The sequence below is a fragment of the Trichechus manatus genome, unplaced genomic scaffold (assembly GCF_000243295.1).
Source record: "Trichechus manatus latirostris isolate Lorelei unplaced genomic scaffold, TriManLat1.0 scaffold00018, whole genome shotgun sequence".
NCBI classification, from domain to species: domain Eukaryota; kingdom Metazoa; phylum Chordata; class Mammalia; order Sirenia; family Trichechidae; genus Trichechus; species Trichechus manatus.
The window spans coordinates 7,144,299-7,166,238 of NW_004443954.1; the positions used below are offsets into that span (position 1 = coordinate 7,144,299).

At 37.5% G+C, this 21,940-nt stretch overlaps 1 protein-coding gene across 4 annotated transcripts in view; it reads left to right on the forward strand.

The window, feature by feature from the left end:
- NCOA2 (nuclear receptor coactivator 2) overlaps positions 1–21,940 on the forward strand; it is a 304,968-nt gene that overhangs the window by 26,674 nt on the left and 256,354 nt on the right. Inside the window, exon 2 of one of the 4 annotated variants that reach the window (XM_023727747.1) lies at positions 11,685–11,772. The exons of the other annotated variants lie outside the window; for them this stretch is intronic. The gene's annotated coding sequence lies outside the window, so the exon portion shown is untranslated. The remainder of the gene's footprint in view (positions 1–11,684; positions 11,773–21,940) is intronic. 4 annotated transcript variants of the gene reach the window in all.

Sequence of the window (21,940 nt, forward strand, 5' to 3'; positions counted from 1 at the left end):
ATATCTGAATCTCGCTCTTAGAAGTGGACAGTGTTGTTCCCTACAAAGAGATTATAACTTTGATTTCTCAGGGAAATATCTAATGGACCTTAGTGTTGAAATTGTTTGACTGTTAATAATTTAAAGTAAAACCCCTTCTCTTCTGAGAAAATTACTGCATAAGATTTGAATGTTATTTTTGACTAGTTCAGACTGTGACTTAAAATACAATAATTTTCTCAGAAAAAAAATGAAGCTTTTGCAAAGAGTGGTAGGACACAATTCACCAAAATCAGGTACCTGTGTTTCTTGGAGGTTGAATATAATCCCATGAGTACAGGCTACAAAACCACTTAAATCACCGAGGAAAGCAAGTCTCTTTAGCTGCTCTACATCTGAGTGGTCTTCATCATGCAGTTTAATTAAATATGATCATCAGTAATAGTTCTGTTTTCCATAGGGAAGAATTGACTCAGAATTTTTCAAGATCCGGCCTGTTCCAAAGATAAATTCACATTTTACAAATCACTGGAGGATGCCTATCTTCACATGTTTGCTCATATTTGCTACGCAAATGGAGTGCACTGATTTACTCAAAGACGGACAGAAAACTTTAGGCAACTAAATTCCCTAATGGAGAATTTTCTGATCCAGAGGGAGGGATGAGATATTTAGATACAGTTAACAGAGGAGAACATTTAGAAGTTCAAAGGAATAAATGCCTTCTCTTATTAGTAGAGTATGTGCAGAAAATTTGTAAATAGCAATAAAGGAATTTTCGAGGGTGGCTGTAGTCCACATCCATATATAAGAACATAACCATTTTAGAATGTTGTGTTTAAAGGATTCCAATTTAAATAGGATTTATAAATGTCCGTAACACTTCTGTACTTTAGACAGATAACCATTACTTTACTTCTAGTCAGGCTTCTGCCCACGTGTCTGTCTCAGATGAGTAGTTACAGGTCAAAGGATTAAAACAAAAGATGATAATCCTAGGTTATAGCTTCTCCTCAGTGAGGATTTTTCCTTTCACATTTGATTGTTGCACATTCATATAGGAAATAACACAACCTCATTCACTGCCTTGACCTCATCTTCCTGGTGGCTTGGCAGCACTTGACAGGAAGCATCTACCTGTGGGCACTGGTATCCGAAGGAACTGTGTTGTGCTGTGGGTACTCTGTCGAGTGTTTACCCTTTCATGTAGATGCCACCGAATTGGATAGGAAAATTCACTGTCTTCCTACCTTTTCTCTTAATTTTTCATATTTGGTTTTTTCCCGCCTTTCTTTTTAAATCTTGCAATAGGAACATTTATTAGTAAGTCAAATGAGCTATTCAGTCAGAGCTGTGGAAACTGTGGAATACCATCTGTGTAGTTTGTGATGTGCCCTATCAACTCATATTTGAGCTTTTAGCAGAAAAAATGATAGAAAATTGCAAAGCATTATTATTAACACAGCTGATCCTACAGTGAGTCAGGGTGAGAAAATGAATCTCTGGAGGACAAACTGCTTTTCTGGGTCAGTTGTATTAACCCTTCTGGAACATGTGATATTATTCAGTAATTTACCAATTGGTCTGTGCCAGTTTGCCCTCTTGATATGTAGAAAAATAATGCATCCATGCTCTTGCTTGAATCAGATTCATTTTTTACAAATAAACTGTAATTTTCATTCGGAATAGATTTGTGCTGATTTCCTTCTCTGGTTCATCTATTCATGGACGTTGGATTCCTCTGAGCTCGTGGAATTTCTGAGGAACAATGCCTAAGAGCTGCTGTTTATATTCTAGAGATTGGTAGTGGGCATGGAGCAACACTTATTCAGGGCTTTCTGACATAAACTATTAGTTCTGCTTGGTTTTCCATGACTTTCATCACTTTGGGGCCAAGACCTGTTTTTCCCTTTTTCCCTTGCTGAAGGGATGGAGGGAACAATGTATTTTGTAGCATGCTATATGTATAAATATTCAAGAATGATGATGGTACCCACAATACTTAGGCAGTTGCCAGAAGGCACATACCTGACTCAAATGAGTAAGAAAGGAAAAGAGAGAAAATTAAGAGAAAAAGGAAGGAGAAAACCTGGATGATTAAGTTTAGGAAGGGGGCTGGGAGAGTGAGGTCCTTTAAGCTTGTGAAATTGTTCAGATTGTAGAATGTATTACCCCAATAGCAGGAAAAAACTTGAGCTCCAAAATGCCACATCGTAATGGTTTTACATACATTGTTTTAGTTGATCCTCACAATAAAGCTCTGATTTTAGCCAGGCAGTTCTTACCTCTTTTTAAATAGATCATGGCACAAGTTAGCAAAAAGATTAAATCATTTGGCCAAGTTCTTTTTAGCAACCATACAAAACCAAAGTTTGTTTCCCTCAACTTAGTATCTCTCTAAAATTTCAAGTTTCTGGTCAGTAAGGTGACAGAGTCTTTTGACCTATAAAACCAGAAATCAAACTCACTACCATTGAGTCGATTCTGACTCATAGCTACCCTATAGGACAGAGTAGAACTGCCCCATAGGGTTTCCAAGGTTGTAATCTTTACAGGAGCAGACTGCGTCATCTTTTTCCAGTGAGTGACTGGTAGGTTTGAACTGCCAACCTTTCAGTTAGCAGCCGAGTGCTTAACTACTGCACCACCAGGGCCCCTTTTTGATCTGTAAACTCCTTGCCATCAAGTTGGTCCTGACTTATAGGGATCCTGTAGAACAGAGTAGAATTGCCCTGTAGAGTTTCCAAGGAGCGGCTGGTGGTTTTGAACCATCGACCTTTCGGTTCGCAGCTGAGCTCTTTACCACTGTGCCACCAGGGCCCCATCTATAGAGGTTCCTAAATCTTTAGGGTCTTCATTCACTAATTATGAAACTTTATATTCAGTTGAAAGCATAAGAAATATTTAATTTGTCTTTAGCTGTCTTAGAAAATCTTCTATTTAGATTAAACAAGTGTGGTACAAAATGAACAAATATGTTAATTAGGGGAAAAAGGACTATATTTTGTCTTATGTTTTACTAGGTTCTAAAGCAGTTGTTCTTTGACAACTGATTAAAATGCTTCAGTATGTTTTTCTCCCTTTATTTTAAACAATTATACTTTTGTTTAACTACTGCTGTGTAACAATTGATCAGAAACTTTAGAGGCTTAAAACAAGAACAATCATTTATGTTGCTCATGGATCGGTAATTTGGGCAGACCTCGGTGGGGATGGCTCACTTCTGCTCTCCATGGTGTTAGCTGGGCATCTAAGCTCGGGCTGCAGGATCTACCTCCAAGATGGCTCAGTTACGGTTGGCAAGTTGATGCCGGCTGTCACCTGGGAGCCCAGATGGGGCTGTCAGCCAGGGACCTGAGTTTCTCTCCATGTGGGCCTCTCATAGGGCTGATTGGGCTTCTTTATATTAAGGTGGCACGATTCCAGCAGTGAGTATTCCAAGGAACAAAAAGTGAAAGCTGCCAATCTCTTATGGCCTAGACCTGGAAACTGGCAGTGTTACTTCCATTGTATTCTTCTGGTGGGATAGTCCTGGAGCTCACCCAAATTCAAGGAGAAAGGACAAGGCCCTACCTCTCAATGGGAGAAGTATCCAAAAAATTGCAAATTTCTGTAGTGTACCACAATTATGATGCTCTTAAAAATTGTAGAAAATTTAAATAGTAGAGAAGTGTTTAAAGCACAAAGTGGAAGTTTTTTCCTTTCTCCTAACCCTTCAGTCCCACTCCTTGGAGGAAAAGTAACATTTTGGTGTAGATCGTTTCAGATCTTTTACTAAGGATATATTTATATTTATCAAATAGAGTAGCTGAAGCATGTATTAAGGTATCAATAACCTGTAACTTTTCATTCTAAAACCTAGATACAGTATTTTCCCTTTTGTAAGTTAAAAAAGGCATAATAACAATGTGAAATGAAAGTTGTCTTTTAGTTATTAGCTGTCTTCCCCCTCCAAAAAATTAACCCTTATATAGCATAGCACATATGCCAATATCAAGTCTTGTCCTGAATGGTTTTTATTTTCTTTTTTTATCTCGCTTTAGATGCAGGTTTACAGAGCAAATTAGTTTCTCATTAAACAATTAAGACATATTGTTTTGTGACATTGGTTGCCAACCCTGCAAAGTGTCAACACTCTCCCCTTCTTGACCTTGAGTTCCCCATTTCCATTTGTCCAGCTTTCCTGTCCCCTCCTATCTTCTCATCCTTGCCCCTGGGCTGGTGTGTCCATTTAGTCATGGTTGAGCTATGAGTATTATTGTTCATGGGCCTGTCTGTTTTTCGACTGAAGGGTGACCCTCAGGAGTGACTTCAGTACTGAGTTATAAGGGTGTCTAGGCGCCATACTCTCAGAGTTTCTCTAGTCTGTCAGACTAGTAAGTCTGATCTTTTTTTGTCTAAATGGTTTTTATGTATTAATTTACCTAATTGTAATAAAACGTTATGAGCTAGGTACTCTTACTGTTTGTATCTAGGTTGTAAAAAATAGAACAACAACCAAAAAAAAAATTTCCAAATTTATTACTGTGGAGGGTAGGAAATGTCAGAATTTAATGAGAAATGAGACACGTATATATATTTAAAAAAAAACAACAACAACTTGAAATAGGCCTGAAAACAAAATAAAAACGTCAGTGGAACAATTAAGAGTTTGAAGAAGTGCCACCTTTTAGAGATATAGTTTTGGTACTCCAAATCTGAAGTTGCCACCCTCGTTATTCAGTTAGCAAAACAAATGTAAAAGTCATGTTAGTCTTTTTCTTTAGCTAAGAACTTGGAAGTTTCTTTTTAAATATTTTATTGTACTTCAGGTGAAGACTTACAGAACAAATAGTTGCTCATGAAACAGTAGTACACATGTTGTTTTATGACATTGGTTAACAACCCCACAACATATTAACCCTCTAACTTCTCAACCTTTTTTTTTTTTTTGTGAAAATACACATACCCAAAGATACACTGTTTCAAAAATCTCTACACGCACAGTTCAGTGACATTGACTGCGCTCTTCCAATTGTGCTGTTACTCTCACTTAAGATGAAGGCTTACAGAACAAAATAGTTTCTCCTTTAACAGTTCCTACAAATGTTGCCCTATGACAATGGTTAACAATCTCACAACACATCAACAATATCCTTACTCAACCTTGGGTTCCCTATCACCAGCTTCCCTGTCCCCCTCTGCCTTCTGGCCCTTGTCACTGGACTCCTGTACCTCGTTAGTCTCATTTGGTTTTACGGGGCTGTCCACTCCCAGGCTGAACAGTGAACCTCGGAGGTAACTTCACCACTGAGCTAAAAGGGTGTCTGGGGGCCATACTCTTGAAGTTTCTCCAGTCTCCTTTAGGCCGGTAAATCTGGTCTTTTTTTTGTGAGTTAGAATTATGCTCTACATCCTTCTCCAGCTCTGTCCAGAACCCTCTGTTGTGATCCTGGTCAGAGCAGTCAGTGGTGGTAGCCGGGCACCATCTAGCTGTACTGGACTCAGTCCGGTGGAGGCCTTGGTAGCTATGGACAGTTAGTCCTTCGGACTAATCTTTTCCTTGTATCCTGTTCTCTTCATTCTCCCTTGCTCCCGAAGGGATGAGACCAGTGGAGTATCTTAGATGGCTGCTCACAGGCTTTTAAGACCCCAGACACTACTCACCAAGGTAGAATGTAGAGCATTGTCTTTATAAGCTGTGTCCTGCCAACAGCCCAGCAATTCAGTCCCTCAGGGAGTTTGGATGTGTCTATGGGGCTTCCATGACCCTTCCTTGTACAGGTTGTGCTAGTTTCCCCTGTATTGTGTACTGTCTCACCCTTCACCCAAGATAGCACTTATCTATTGAGAACTTGGAAGTTTCTTGATGGTAAAAGTACTCTCCAGAGATAGAAAGCCACACTTGACTTCTGTCGGATGAGCCACCTCATGGCTTTATATGACGTTCATTCGTCTGAGAAACCTTTTCCAGTAACCTTGGTCCACCAGTAATCCTCTCCCTTCTTGTTCTTCAGGAGTACTTATTACCCAGACCACATGTTTGGCTGTTGACTGTGGGATAGCTTATCTCATGTTCTAATTTTTTTTTCTCTATGTGTTTTAGGTTTTGTATCTTTAATGAAGGTATAAACTCCTTTCAGCAGCAGCTTGGGATAATGGAAAGTGCAAAGAATTTGGAATTAGGTGGCTTGGGATCAAGTTTAGACTCCCTTGTCCATGAGCTGGAGGCATAGACCAATTCTTAGTTTTAACAAATATTATCATGTAATAAAATCTGACTAACAGGAGTTTGTGAAAAGTGCTTTATAATCTATAAAGTGCTATTACAAATATTATTTGCTGTGATTACAGGCACATGTTTAAATATAGCCACAAAGTCTTAAATTGTCCAGTGTCTGGACCAGTTGTTAAATTAAAATGAGAGCTTCATAGGCTCTTGGGCAATGTCAAGTAAATGTGTTATATTTTAAAAATTATCTACTTTTGATCTTTGTGCTACGTACTTCACTGTATCAGCGTCAGTTTTGCATTTCTGTCGTCACCTCTGTAAGCTTGAATAAATCAGAAATATTATTACTTTACTTTTAGTAATTGCATAGTGTCAGAATAACAACCCCAGTTCACCTCTTCTAAGATGGAAAAGAATATCCTTTTTCATGATTGGATAGTTAGTGTTTATATAACATTAGTACTTGTACATTTGTAGGGTTTTCTGTAATAATTTTTATCACAGTCCTAATATAGTTTTCAATTAGATTAGCACTACCTTCTGTTTAACAAATGAGCAGTTTGAAACAATGGAAAGGATATTTATAATTAACACTAGGACTCAACGTCCCATAGTGGATTAAATAGAACATGCATCGAGCTATATACCCTGTCATTTTTGTGCTGTCTTTTTATGCAGCTACTGAAATTCCTAAAAGTTAATGTCTTTGTATTGATTAAAAACATGTTTACAAAGAGTTTCAAGCTATTATGGAAAATTTAAACCTACGTAAAAGTAGACAAAGTAATTTAATGAGCCCCCATGAACCAACTCATACCCTCTTACCAATTATTTTGAAGCAAATCCCAGACAATGTATTATTTCACCCTATAAGCATAAAGAACAGAAGTTTGGTATAATATGTGAATTAAGCAGATGATAACCAAAGGAACAACATCTTTGGCTGTCCAGTCCTTTAAAAATTTTGCTTCATACTGGAATAAGCGTAGAACATTGCTGTTAGGCTTAGAGAGGGAACACTGAAGGAGCCCTTGGTAGCAAGCTAAGAATCTGGGGGAATAGACATTAAACTAATAATCATACACTAAATCTAAGATCTGTGAGGGCAAGGCCTTTTTTTTTTTTTTTTTAAATTGTATTGTGCTTTAGGTGAAAGTTTACAGCTCAAGTTAGTTTCTCATTAAAGAATTTATACACATATTGTTTTGTGACATCGGTTCCAATCCCCACAATGTGATAGCACTTTCCTCCTTTCCACCCACGGTTCCCCATGTCCCTTTGTCCAGCCTTCCTGTCCCTTCTTGCCCTCTTATCCTGCTTTTGGGCAGGTGTTGCCCATTTGGTCTTGTATATTTGATCAAACGAAGAAGCATGTTCATCATGGGTATTATCGTTTGTTTTATAGGCCTGTCTAATCTTTGGCTGAAAGGTGGGCTTCAGGAGTGGTTTCAATTCTGAGTTAGCAGCGTGTCCAGGGCCTGTAGTCTCAGGGATTTCTCCAGTCTCTGTCAGACCAGTAAGTCTGGTCTTTTTTCATGAATTTGAATTTGTTCTACATTATTCTCTGGCTCTGTCCAGGACTCTCTGTTGTGATCACTGTCAGAGCAGTTGGTGGCAGTAGCCGGGCACCATCTAGTTCTTCTGGGCTCAGGCCGGTGGAGTCTCTGGTTCATGTGGTCCTTTAGTCCTTTGGGCTAATATTTTCCTTGTGTCTCGGTTTTCTTCATTCTCCTTTGCTCCAAATGAGATGGGACCAATAGATGTATCTTAAATGGCCGCTCACAGGCGTTTAAGACCCCAGACGCTACTGACCAAAGTAGGATGTAGAACATTTTCTTTATGAACTTAGTTATGCCAGTTGACCTAGATGGCGCCTGAGACCATGGTCCTCGAGGGCAAGGTTCCTGTTTTTTTTGCCTAGCACAATACCTGGCACGTCGTAAATACTAAGTCATTTGTTGAGTGAATGAAAAGAAAATTGTTTAAAAATGAAATTCTTATGGAAATGAGCCTTTATTAGTTGTGTTCAGTGTCATTTGGAATTTAAAGTGTGTGTGTAGGGTGGGGGAAGAAGAGGAAGGAAAAGAAAATGAATTGGAATTCGCCTTGAGAAAGAGAAAATTAAACTTGCCCTAAAACCGAGTTCTTGAAACCTAGTAGGATCTCATTTTAAGAAGGTGTATGAACTATATAGGTAAGTGAAAAGCAACTCCTGCAGCTCTAGTAAATAAAACAGAATAGAAGATAATTTTAAAGCTCGTACGTAAAAACCAGTTATTCAGTCTTAGGCTGCAGTTGACTTACGGCATTACTGATAATTATTTTCAATTTTTTTCTCACATTAAGAACGCGCTTGGCACTTGTTTCCTGTCTAATTTTAGAAGACTTAAGCTTCATCTTAAGTACTCATGTTTGTATATTTAAAACACTTAGAACTGATCAGACTGCCTGTGTTTGAGCCTTAGTGAGCTATTTGTAAATCTCATCATTATTGACACTTTTATACCCTTCAGTGGGAAATTGAATGTGAGAAGACGACATTTCAGTCTGTAACCAGATATTGGTCGTCTTTATCTGAGTTTTAGGTGACATGCAAGCTAATCAGTAAACCATCCTAAGGAAACTATTGACAAGAGTCAGAAGTTTAGTTTTTCAGATGTAAAGACTGATTACTGCTTTGTTGCTAACCTTTACATGCAATAAGTTAAGTTTTTTTTTTCTTTTTTGACTTGGCACAGAGAAGATTTTTTCCTTTTGGGATGTGCTATATATAACCAGTTTGTCTAATGCAGTTCATTTTTTCTAACTACTGTCCCGAATAAACTAAAATTGTAGCAGAAGCAGATAAAATGGCAGTGACAACAGGAACCACTGATATGTGGAGGCTAGGCAGTCTGCTGACTCCACCAGGCAATAATGCGTTTGTCTAAATCCATTCACAGAAAAGGAGATAATTCTGCTAGGGAACTGAAAAGGTTGTGTGAAACCACATAATAAATCTTTTCTAGGGATCTTGAGAAGTGTTGATTCTCCCTTCTCTTGCAATGTGCTATATGTATAATAAACATTTTTGAAACATAGGGTTTCTCCTGCACTTGTCAAAATAAGTATTAAAATAGAAGATGATAAAAGATTTTCCTAGATAGGAGGTAGCATAGTGCTTTGAGTTTAGGCAAATATTTTAGGAACCAGAAAATTGTAATTATGTATTCTTAATAACTTATCCTTATATGGTATTACATTTTCACTAAAATAAGGAAGAATTACCATATAATAATTATTTTCTTAAATGCTGCTTAAAACATCCAGAGATTTATCTAGGAAAGACTCAAAATAACTTTTTCTTCTTCTAACATTTTCTATCCATATCCCTTAATTTGAGTCCTCATGGAAGGCAGGTATTATGCATAGTGGTTAATGGTTAAGGGCCTCGAGGTGGGAGCCAGACCTGCCTGGGTTGGAAAGCCAACATGGCCCCTTAGGTGCTGTGTGAGGTTCATAATAATATTGCTGTGATTAGGTTCTCTCATTGTGAGGATTAAATGAAGCACTTGAAATAGTGCCTGCTGCATAGTTAGAGTTGTGTAAGACTTTACTTATTATAGTCAGCATCTTCAGGCTACTTTTAGCAAAGTTGATTGAATAATGATTTTTTTTCATTTTATGCTCTTTTTTTTTTTTTTTTTTTTTTTAAGCCTACCAGCCAGAAGTTCAGGGGCTTTGGGACCAGAATAACTTGCATTCTCATCTGCTAGTTTACTAATTGCTGACCTTGGGAAAACTGTTTAAATTCATTGAGCCTAAATTTCATTGTTTTTTTTAAATGAAATAATACCTCATAACATTATAGTAAGAGGTCAATGAAGTTATTTTTTGATATTTTTTTGATAACCGAGAGTTGCAAGTCAGAGAATCTACTGAAAGCCATGAACTGTCTCCCTTGAAAAAGCAGATTCACCCCTCCCCCCAAAAAAAGCAACCCACACTTCATTTTGCCTACTACTTCAGCCGTCTATGTAGGATCTCGTACATTATGATGACATTGGATAGATGTTGAAAAATACTGGTGTTTCATTTCTGCACATAATACTTCTTCCCTCAACTTAGAGCCAAATTTCTCTATCAAATTTTCAGCTCTAAAAATATTTTACGTATTTATAATATATATAATATTTTATAAATAAAATGTAATATATACTATTTTTAAATGTTTTGTAATAACAAGACTGTTTGAAGGTCTGCATGCATAATCACGATTAAATAATTTTTGGGTCTTATTTAGAATCAATTTGGGGCTATTTATTAAAGACCGTTGATACGGGGTATAAACAATGTATCTGTTCAGGCTGTGTTATTGACCCTGATCTTTCAGGAAATAGATAACCAGGGGGAAGTCGTTTTGCTTGATCTCTTGTGGTTCCATGTCCGGGCAAGTTCTCCTACTTTCTACCCAAACCCAAACTATGATTTTGGCAATATTAGTCTATGGCAGTCAGACTCTGATCATTGTTAAAAATTGGAGCACTGACTCTCAGCCTTGTCATTTCCTTGGAAAACAAAAAGAATTAAAATTCTGTGCTTTTTTGCCTATTTAATTTAGATTTATAAGCTCCAGTGGCAGCAGCTGTCTCTTTTCACATTTTGTGCAGGAACTGTCACATTTTTGGTGCTCAATTAATGTGTTTTTACTTTTTATCTAAATTAATTATTCTGGCCGTGAACTAATTTACACATTCTCATTTGCAGTACTGAGGAAACGGGAAACATTGTTTTTAATTCAGTGTCTAGAATTTTAGACTAAAAAATTCCAGATCATCACGTAATAGCATGAAAGACAGTTTTATTTGAAAATATGCAGTTAAAGTTTTTGTTTTTTTAAAGCTATTAACCTGTTTTGCTTAGAAAGATGGCTGAGAATTGCCTAACTGATCAAAGATAAGGAAAATGTTAAGAGATTTAGTCTTTTGTACTTTGTATGCTAATAAAAAACTAAATATTAATTGATTATTTATGCCTAATTAAATTTCCTGTGGGCTACTATTCCTTTAAATTTAATAAGTCATTTTAAGGAAGTATCGGTGTATTAGAATTGAAGGAGATTTCCAATAGATGAGAGAAAGGATTTTCTTTAAAAAGATAGATGGATATTTTTTTAAAAACAACAATATAAGAGTTATTAGAAGTAATCTATTATTATGATTATTTATTTATTTTGGTATGGATTTTGACTGCTTAAAGAAGCTTGATTACTGAGCCTTAAAAATAACACATAAGGCATAAAACAATGTATGTACTGACTTTAATGAGAAGCTAGTTCATTCTGCAAACCTTCATCTAAAGTACAATAAAAAAATACATAAAGCACTCTTTTATTCCTTGTGTTGATCATAGTGTTGATGTATAGGAAAAAAAAAACATTGTATAAGCACATTTACTGCAGAAAAAGCTATAATCATCAACCGTGGAAAATCAATATATATTTTTCAAAATTTAGATTGATGATCGTGTGCCATCAGTGTTAGCTGAAGCTTGGGGGATGCTCCAGGGGTCAAGAGCAGACCAGCTGAGCTCTTGCATCATCAGTGAGTATGAGATTGACTTTCTCAGGCTACTTTTCCCAAGTATGGGCCCTGAGCTTCTTGGCTGAGATGAAAGATGGACCTGAATAAGATTTTGACAGGAAACAGTATTAAATAAGTGCTGGGTTTATCGGTAGCGCTGCTACCTTGGGCTAAGGCGAGTAAATTTTGCCTTTGTCTATAAAATTGAATTGTGTTTGTCTTTTTTTAAAAAGTTGAGTATAAAGTAAACCTTCCAAACATAGACCTTTAAAATAATGATGTCATTACATTTGTACCAATTTCATAATCTAACAATTCAAAAATGGTAAATCTATTCACATCCTTCTCTCTTGCTTTATAATAAGATTTTTCAAACTGTATGTCATGACCCATTACTGAGTCTTGAAATCACTTTGTTACGTTGTGACCAACTTTAAACAAAAGAGAGAGAGAAAGAGAATATAACAAAAAATTCAGTCCATTGCACAAAGTATAGGCAAGTGTAAAAGGTGTGTATATGTATGTACGTACTTGATCACTGTGGAAGATGTTATTTAGGTTGCACTCAGTTTGAAAGACTTTGGTGATATTCCTGTCCCTGAGGGTGACTGACTAAATGGCCTATTCAAATTTTGAGGGTGCTTATCCCTAAAATAGGAAGTGATAGTGTGCCATCTGGTGAGTTTTGTGGAATTGTCACTGCTTTCTGTATTTGGAAATAGTTATTCTACTCCTGCCCTCTTTCTATTCTTAGGTCTTCTTTGCTGTTGATATATCATAGAATAATGGCTCTCAGACAGTGTGCCCATGGACAGAGAGGCATTTCATTGCTGAAATTGAATAGAAGGGTATTTTCTTAAATCGTAGGAAAGTAATACGTTAATGGATACAATTTCTCAACTTCAAGTTTTTCCCAGTCCGTTGCAAGTAGTGTGAGTGACTCTTATTACTTGTCAGATGATAAAATGGAAGTGAAGAGAGCCAGTGGACATTTGGAAGACTTAGCCTACCATGCTTAATTCAGTAGCTTTATGTTTCATGTGTGTAATGTGGTCTTATTTTCTGCTAGTAAAAGGTTTCTTGATCATATGGTGGAATTAGGTGTATTCACATTTCATGCTGTTCTGCAAGGGCAGAGTTCCTACATAATAACTATGACTTCCAGGTAGTCTGACACCTGAACAAGTTTGAGAACTGTTCTGGGTGTGTAAGAATCCCTAACAGGTCCACTTTGATTTACTGATCAGTCCCTGAGGCTGAATCAGTATCACAAAATATGGGCTGAGTACCAATAGCATCATCACAGTCTTGGGCTATTGTTTATATTTAACAGTACTATCACAAACATTTTGAAATGTAACCCTCAGTTTTAATTTCTAGCTATCTTAGGGGGCGATTGAAATAGTATATTCTGTTTTCTTCTTATTCCCATGAACACATGATAAATCTCTTCCGGATTTTCTGAGGCAGCTGTCTCACCTGCGGCCATGGACAAATTCCTAGCCAAGTGAAGGCTTTTCTCTAACTCAAAATTCAAATGACAAATGGTTGGAGTTTTTGGCATATGGAACTGGAGAGCTTTCCAGTGGGATGATCTTTTCATCAGTGCTAGACCTTCAGTTCAACTAATGTTATACATACACATATTTTATTTTTATTGATGAATATTTAAATTTTTCTTAAGTGCATAAAATGTAGTCATGATAACAAAACAATCAAACATTATAGAAGAATATATGTAAACAAAGTGAATATCTCTCCTTTGTTCTTCTTGCACCAATCCCTCTCTCCTGAGAAGAGTCAGTAATTTGGAGTTATCATCTCAGACCTTTTCTTGCCTTCTGAGATTAGAAATGCAGAAACAGCGCGGTCAAGCATCATTGTTCTTCCTACGTAAGTTATTCTATAGATTTATGTTTATCAATTATATGTAACTTTTTAAAGAAATAAAATTGTCCATTACAGAACATTTGGAAAATACAGAAAAGTAAAAAGAAAAAAATAATCTCTTCTAGTCTCACCCTTTGGAGAGAGGGTTTTTTTTTGCATATTGATGTATATGTTTTCAGTTTCTTATATGCATGTGCCTTTATATACAGATTTGATAGCCAAAGTGAGATTGTTTTTAATATTGTTTGCCAAGCTACCTTTTTTTCATTCAGCCATATGTCGTTATTGCTTTTCCATTTAACCAAATACTTTGTTATTAAAAATAATGTAGATATTATATTCTACCATATGAACTGCCATACATATTTAACAAATCTTGTTATTGGATATTTAGGTCTTTTCTGAAATACTAAGTAGAAGTTATAGAAATTAAAAAGCTGATACTAAAATTTATATGAAAATTCGGAGACCTAGAGTAGCTAGAATTATTTTGAAAATGAACAAGTTGGAGGTCTTATGCTATCTCATTACAAGATTTATTATAAAGCTACTGGGATAAAGATGGGATGGTTATGGTTATAGGTCAGTGGGACAGAATAGAGCCTCCAAATATACCTATACCTATATATGGTCTGGAGCCCTGGTGGCGAAGTGGTTAAGAGCTCAGCTGCAAACCAAAAGGTCAGCAGTTCTAATCTACCAGCTGCTCCTTGGCAACTCTAGGGGGCAGTTCTACTCTGTCCTGTAGGGTCGCTATGAGTTGGAATCGACTTGACGGCAATGGGTATATATGGTCTATTGCTTTTTGATCAACAAATGGTGATTTGTTGATTTAAAACAACTAGATATTGCCATGGGAAAAAATGACTCCTGGCCTCTTGATTTTCCTCAGAGAATACATAAAACTTAATTTGAAATGGCTTGTAGACCTAAACATAAAAGCTAAAATATAAAAGCTGTAAAAACATAGGACAAAATTATACTGTTAATTTCCTAGCCCTGCTATAACATTACTGCTTTGTGGCTTAAAACGGCTGCTATTCGATCACAATTCTATAGGCTGTAAGCCTGAAATCGAAGTGTGGGCAGGGCCATACTGTGAAGGCGATAGGAAACACTCTGTTCCATGCATTTCTCTGAGCTTCTGGTGTTGCCGGCTATCCTTGGTGTTCCTTGGCTTGTAGATGCATCTTTCTAGTTTCTGCCTCCTTCATTACATGGCATTCTCTCTCTGTGTGTGTTTCTGTGTCTCCTCCTCTTCTTATAAGGACAGCAGTCATGTTAATTTTAGGGCCCATTCTACTCTAGTATGACTTCATCTTAATTTGATTTCATGTGCAGAGACAGTAAGGTTGCATTCACAAGCACTAGGGGTTAGGACTTGAACATTCCTTTTCTGGGGACACTGTTCAACCCACAGCACCACTTTGGGATAGGCAAGTACTTCTTAGAACACCAAAAAAAAAAAAAAAGTATAAAGGAAAAAATTGATAAATTAGACTTCATCAAAATTAAAACCTTTTGCTATTTTAAAGAAACTGTTAAGACCTGGGGAAAATATTCACAATGTGAAAGGATAGAATGTATAAATATATAAAGAACTCTTATAACTTAGTAATCTGAAATCAACCCAATTTTAAAAATATTTGAAAGACTTGGACAAATAACTTTAAAAAAAATAGATATGCAGATGGCCAATAAACACATGAAAAGATCCTCAAGAACGTAAATCATCAGGGAAATGCAAATAAAAACCACAGATAACATAGCTAAAATTTAAAAAACTGATAGTATGCCAGAATGTGAAGCAACTAGATCTCTCATTCCTTGCTTGTGCGCTTGTCAAATGGTACGACCACATTGGAAAACAGCTCGGCAGTTTCTTATAAAGTTTCTTGTAAAGTTTAACAATTACTTAACCATATTATTCAGTATTTATCTTGAGAAATATAAGCACATTCCACAAAAAGACTTGTACGTGAATGTTCATCGAAGCTTTAATTCATAATAGCCCCAAACTGGAAAAACCTAAATGTCCATTAATAGTAAATGGTTGAACGAATTGTAATAGTCATGTAGTGGAATACAATCAGCAGTAAAAAAAGAACTAGTGACAAATACAGCCACCATATGGCTGGATCTCAGAAATATGCTGAGTAAAAGAAGCCAGAAACATACTGTATGATTCCATTTACATGAAGCTTTAGAACAGGAAAAACTCAGCTGCAGTGATAGAAATCAGACAAGTGATTGACAGGGGTGGGGAAATGACTGTAAAGAGTCGTGAGGGAATTTTCTGGAACAATGGAAAGGTTCTATATATAGATTGTGGTAGTAGTATACCTTTGTTAAAACTCATCAAACTGTGTATACATTTGATATGTACATATTTGCACATATTACTATATTTCATAAAATGGAAGCTTTGGTATAGCCATGCCTTTGGATGCTTTTTTTAATGATGGAGGTGGTGTGCTTGAGAGGAGTGTGAATTCTGCCACTCCTTTGCCTCCCCCTCGATCCCCCACATTGTTGTTGTCAGGTGCCCTTGAGTCGGTTCCGACTCATAGCGACCCTGTGTACAACAGAAGGAAACACTGCCTGGTCCTGCGCCATCCTCACAGTCGTCGTTATGCTTGAGCCTGTTGTTGTAGCCACTGTGTCATTCCATCTTGTTGAGAATCTTCCTCTTTTTCACTGACCCTCTGTCAAGCATGATGTCCTTCTCTGGGGACTGATCCCTCCTGATAACATGTCCAAAGTATGTGAGATGAAGTCTTGCCATCCTGGTTTCTAAGGAGCATTCTGATTGTACTTCTTCCAAGACAGATTTGTTTGTTCTCCAGGCATTCCATGGTATGTTCAGTATTCTTCACCATCACTGTAATTCAGAGGCATCAGTTCTTCAGTGTCCAGCTTTCACATGCATATGAAGTGATTGAAAAAACCATGGCTTGGGTCAGGCGCACCTTAGTCTTTAAGGTGACAACTTTTCCTTTGAACACCTTAAAGAGGTCTTTTACAGAAGATTTGCCCAGTGCAATGCGTCGTTTGATTTTTTGACTGCTGCTTCCATGGGTGTTGATTATGGATCCAAGTAGAATGAAATCCTTGACAACTTCAATATTTTCTCCATTTATCATGATGTTACTTACTGGTCCGGTTTTGAGGATTTTTGTTTTCTTTATGTTGAGGTGTAATCCATACTGAAGGGTGTAGTCCTTGATCTTCATCAGTAAATGCTTCAAGTCTTGACTTTCAGCAAGCAAAGTTGTGTCATCTGCGTATCACAAGTTGTTAATTGGTTTCCTCCAGTGCTGATGCCCTGTTCTTCTTCGTATAGTCCAGTTTCTCAGATTATTTGCTCCGCGTACAGATTAAGTATGGTGAAAGAATACAATGCTGACACACACCTTTCGTGACTTTAAACCACGCAGTACCCCCTTGTTCTGTCTGAATGACTGCCTCTTGATCTGTGTATAGGTTCCACATGAGCACAATTAAGTGTTCTGGAATTCCCATTCTTGGCAGTGTTACCCGTAATTTGTTATGATCCACACAGTTAAATGTCTTTGTGTAGTCAGTAAAACACAGGTAAACATCTTTCTGGTATTCTCTGCTTTCAGCCAGGATCCATCTGACTGGGTTAAATAATACAGTGATTTAGAATTTGAATTTATGGCACTTCTCTGGAATGAGTCGTATTTTGGGGGGGGCAGGGTTCTACTGTAACCACGCTATGTGTGCTCAGTTCCATCTAGCCCGGCACTCATCTTAGTACTTCAAAACACATTCCTCATTTCTATGTTAAACATCAAACCAAAACCAAACCCATTACCATCAAGTTGATTCTGACTCATAGCGACCCTGTAAGGACAGAGTAGAATTGCGACATAGGGTTTCCAAGGCATAAATACTTAAGGAAGCAGACTGCCACACCTTTCTCCTGCAGAGTGGCTGGTAGGTTTGAACCGTTGACCTTTTCGGTTGGCAGGCGAGCACTTTTACCATATTAAACATAGTATTCCTTTTTCTTCTTCTCCAGCACTTTAATATATTAAACATAGTATTCCTTTTCTTCTTCTCCAGTAACTGAGAGAACTTTAGTAATGATTTTTGTATGGGTGGATGACCTTTGAACTCTTTTACCGTTTTAAAACAGAATTTGGTTTCCAGGAATGCTGTTTTAAATTCTGCCTGGAATTTTTTTTTTCTGTAGGCTTTCAAAACGAATGTGCCCTTATGCTTGTTTTTTTCTTGTTTTGTTCTCTTCCATTAACTCAGTAATGTAGTTAATTAATTTTTCTGTGTTTCTTTGGCCAGATGATTCATAGCTAGCATGATTTTTAAACCCAGTGTAGTTTTTTCCAAATACCTTAGTTACAAAAATGATATGCATATGTCATTTACATTTGTGAAAATTTATTTTTTAAACTAGTAGTTTTTTCTTGTCAGTGTTAAAAGAATCTGCTTTATTATGTAATCTAATAATGAACTTTTAAAAAAGTACAGTTTTTAGAGTAGCTCTCTTAAAACGTCCCTATGACATTGGCCAGAAGTGTAAGGGAATTTCCTTTTCAGTGTGTTGAGGAAACTGATGTTATGAGTGTCTTTTTAAGGCTGGAGAGGTGTTCTTATGCCCTGTTGGGACTGATGTGTTTCTCCAAGCGTAGTGTATTTGTGTTTATGTGGTTGAAAGCAAGCAAGCAAACAAACAACAACAACAAAACTCTAAACTCTCCTACCTACAATATAAAAATTTTCATTGATAGGATAGCAAAATATCTATCCTTTAATCAGAATATCAGGGCTTTCTATAGATGACTTAATTACTTTCTTTTGTTTACTGTCTTTGTAAATGAAATTCTTTGTTCATTTTTTTCATAAATTAAACTACATATGTTAAAAGAGAACTCTTAAAAATTTGATGCTTCTATTTTAAGTGTATAAGAAGAATAGTCTTCTGTGTAATTCCTACCTTTGTTTTTTTCCTGCCTTTATTTTTTAAGATAATTTAAATGCACACATAGCACTATTACTCAGCACAACAAAGGACATGTAGGTTTATTTAGATTTTTATTTAATTTTAAATCAGTTTAATCTAGAATTTTAAAAAGTTGATCCTCACACCATTTATTCCTGGTACACTTTCTTCAGTTATTTGACTTATCCCTCATTTTCTTTCTCTGTTATGAGCTTCTGTACCTTTAGGGTAATTTTTTTTCTTGTCATTCTCAGTTTTTCCTTTCCTTGCCTCTTCACAATGAGCAACACAAGTGGAGGAAGCAGATGTGTTCACCTTAAATCCATTACTTCCCTATGAAAGTTCAGGTTTTTTTTTTCCAGAAAACTTCACTTTAGACATAAGAAGCACACTCGTTTAGAACATGTCCAGCTGAAGTAATGGACTATGGATGAGATCCATAGTCATAATGCAGCGGTGGAGTTTGGATGAACATGGGCTAAGAATTGTTGTTAGGTGCTGTCGAGTCGTTTCCAACTCCTAGTAGCACTATAGGACAGAGTAGAACTGCCCCATAGTGTTTTCAGGGAGCGGCTGGTTCCTTTGAACTGCTGACCTTTTGGTTAGTAGCCGAGCTCTTAACCACTGCGCCACCAGGGCTCCAAATAAGACTTACTTAGCCAGTAGATTCTTCTAGTCTAAATCATTCTTTTAGCTGCCACACATCCATTGTAGAAAAGATATAAATAATCTTAATACCAAGAAAAGACGTCTTTTAAAGTAGGATATGTACTTACGGAATTTCCACAGAACTTTTCATTTTATAATTGTCACTTTTAAAAATATAATTTCTCACATGGGTGGGAAATAAGTTCAAGGGAGCCCCATGAAAGGAAGCCTCAACTTTTCTGACATAATATTCTTCATCTGTTTTTCTCTTCATAGCTCTCAACTTTTCATTGTGTGTTTCTGTATTGCAGTACTATGAATTGTCTAAATTTATGAGCGATAAGAATTAGAATCAGCAGAAAGCTGGCTTCTGTGAGGTAGAGGTCAGACTTACCTCACTCTCCAGCTTCTTCACCATTTCTGACACCAGCTGTTCCCCCCATTGCACTCTCTACTTCTCTTCAGTGTTCAATAATTTTTTGCAGTGGCCACACAGAACTCACAGACCATACTCATAGTTACATGGTTTATTAGGGAAGCAACAGACTATAACTTGGGATTAGGATCAATTTGGAAGTAACAGGAACAACTCGGGAATGGGATCAGGGAGCACATAGTCAAGGTCTGGAGGCTCCCCTGAACTGGAGAACGTGTCCCTCCCTTCTTCAGAGCAGGACTACTTCAACCAGGACAGCTCTCAGCTGCTCTCCGACGCCAGCGTCTCTATTGCTAACTGGCCCGGCTCATAACCAGTATAGCAGCCTTCTCTCAGCTGTGCAGCTCCTCTCTCAGTCACCAGCTCTGCTGATCAGCCGCTTGTGGACCTCTTGCCACTGTCTGTGCCACAGGATTCCTTTCTGGCCTCTGAGTCACTGTCTTTGCCACAGGCTACTTCCAGGCATCTAGATATCTTCAGTGTTACAACCCTTGACCTGTATTATAATTCTTTTAGGAAGTTCCCCTTGCAGGAACTCTGGGTCCAAACCTTTCTGCTACAGGCTCTTCTTGGTCTTGAGGTTCCCTCCTCCCCTCCTTTCTGTGGGGTTGGCCACTTCTGTATGCAAACTCCTTGTCCATTTCAAGGCATGGTCCTTCCAGCAGGACCACAAACCAACCAATCCTCTGGGTGGACTGCAAATCGTTCATTCCTATTGGGTAGTTTTACACACCACCTTTCCAATTAGTAAACCGACCAATCAGTGCAAGATGAGTAAAATAGACCAATCACAGGACAGAATGTGGCTCAACCAATCAATTTGTCAGAATTACAAACCCAGGGCTAGAAAAACCATATATAAGAGAAACTCGTTGCACTGTTGTTTCTTAATATTGAGTTTATAATACTGAAAAAATGGTTAACAAGATGCTATTCTTTCTTTCAGAAGAAAGGCCTGGCGATCTACTTCTGAAAAACCAGCTTTTGAAAACCCTATGGAGCACAGTTCTACTGTGGCACACCTGGGGTTGCCATGAGTTAGCATTGACTTGATTCTGCCTTTAAAACTTTGTAACTTCTTGTTTTACTCCTTAATCAAGCATAGAAGATATAATGGGCCTGGGATAGAAAATGACCTACTGTTTCCAGAACTTTACTCAGATTGTCTTATTTAAACTCACAATATTCCTACGAGGCAGTAAATAGCACCCCCCCCCCACCCCCAATACATACATTCATCATCTGCAGTAGGTTGAAGATATCTCATAGCTAGTCGCTGGCAGAAGCAGGATTCAGATTGAAGGATGATTGTAAAGATTGTGTACCTTCTGCTGTATCATCCTGCCTCTTGCTTCCAGGGAGCAAGACACAGTGAAACTCACTGTGGATTAATTGGGTCCGTGATTCCCAGTATCAGGTATTCATTAATCTGAAAACCAAGTTTCCATGTATCACATTTCTCTGATATGTTATGATGGGAGTGATTTCAGTACTGTATTCATAAGCCAGTTTTTACAGCACCATCTGTTGTTGGTGTTGTTAGGTGCCGTTGAGTCAGTTCCAACTCATAGCGACCCTGTGTACAACAGAATGAAATACTTCCTGGTTCTGCGCCATCCTCACAATCATTTTTCTGCCTGAGCCCATTGTTGTAGCCACTGTGTCAGTCCATGTCATTGAGGGTCTTCCTCTCTTTCGCTGACCCTCTGCTTTACCAAGCATGATGTCCTTCTCCAGGGAGTGGTCCCTCCTGATTACATGTCCAAAGTATGTGAGATGAAAGTCTCACCATCCTTGCTTCTAAGGAGCATTCTGGCTGTACTTATTGCAGGACAGATTTGTTGGTTCTTCTGGCAGTCCATGGTATAGTCAGTACTCTTCACCAACACCATAATTCAAAGGCGTCAGTTCTTCGGTCTTCCTTATTCATTGTCCAGCTTTCGTATATGTATGAGGCGATTGAAAAACACCATGGCTTGGATCAGGTGCACCTTAGTCTTTAAAGTGACATCTCTGCTTTTTAACACCTTAAAGAGGTCTTTGGCAGCAGATTTGCCCAATGCAGTATGTCGTTTGATTTCTTGACTGCTGCTTCCATGGGCGTTGATTGTGGATCCAAGTGAAATGAAATCCTTAACAACTTTGGTATTTTCTCCATTTATCATGATGTTGCTTATTGGTCCAGTTGTGAGGATTTTTGTTTTCTTTATGTTGAGGTGTAATCCATACTG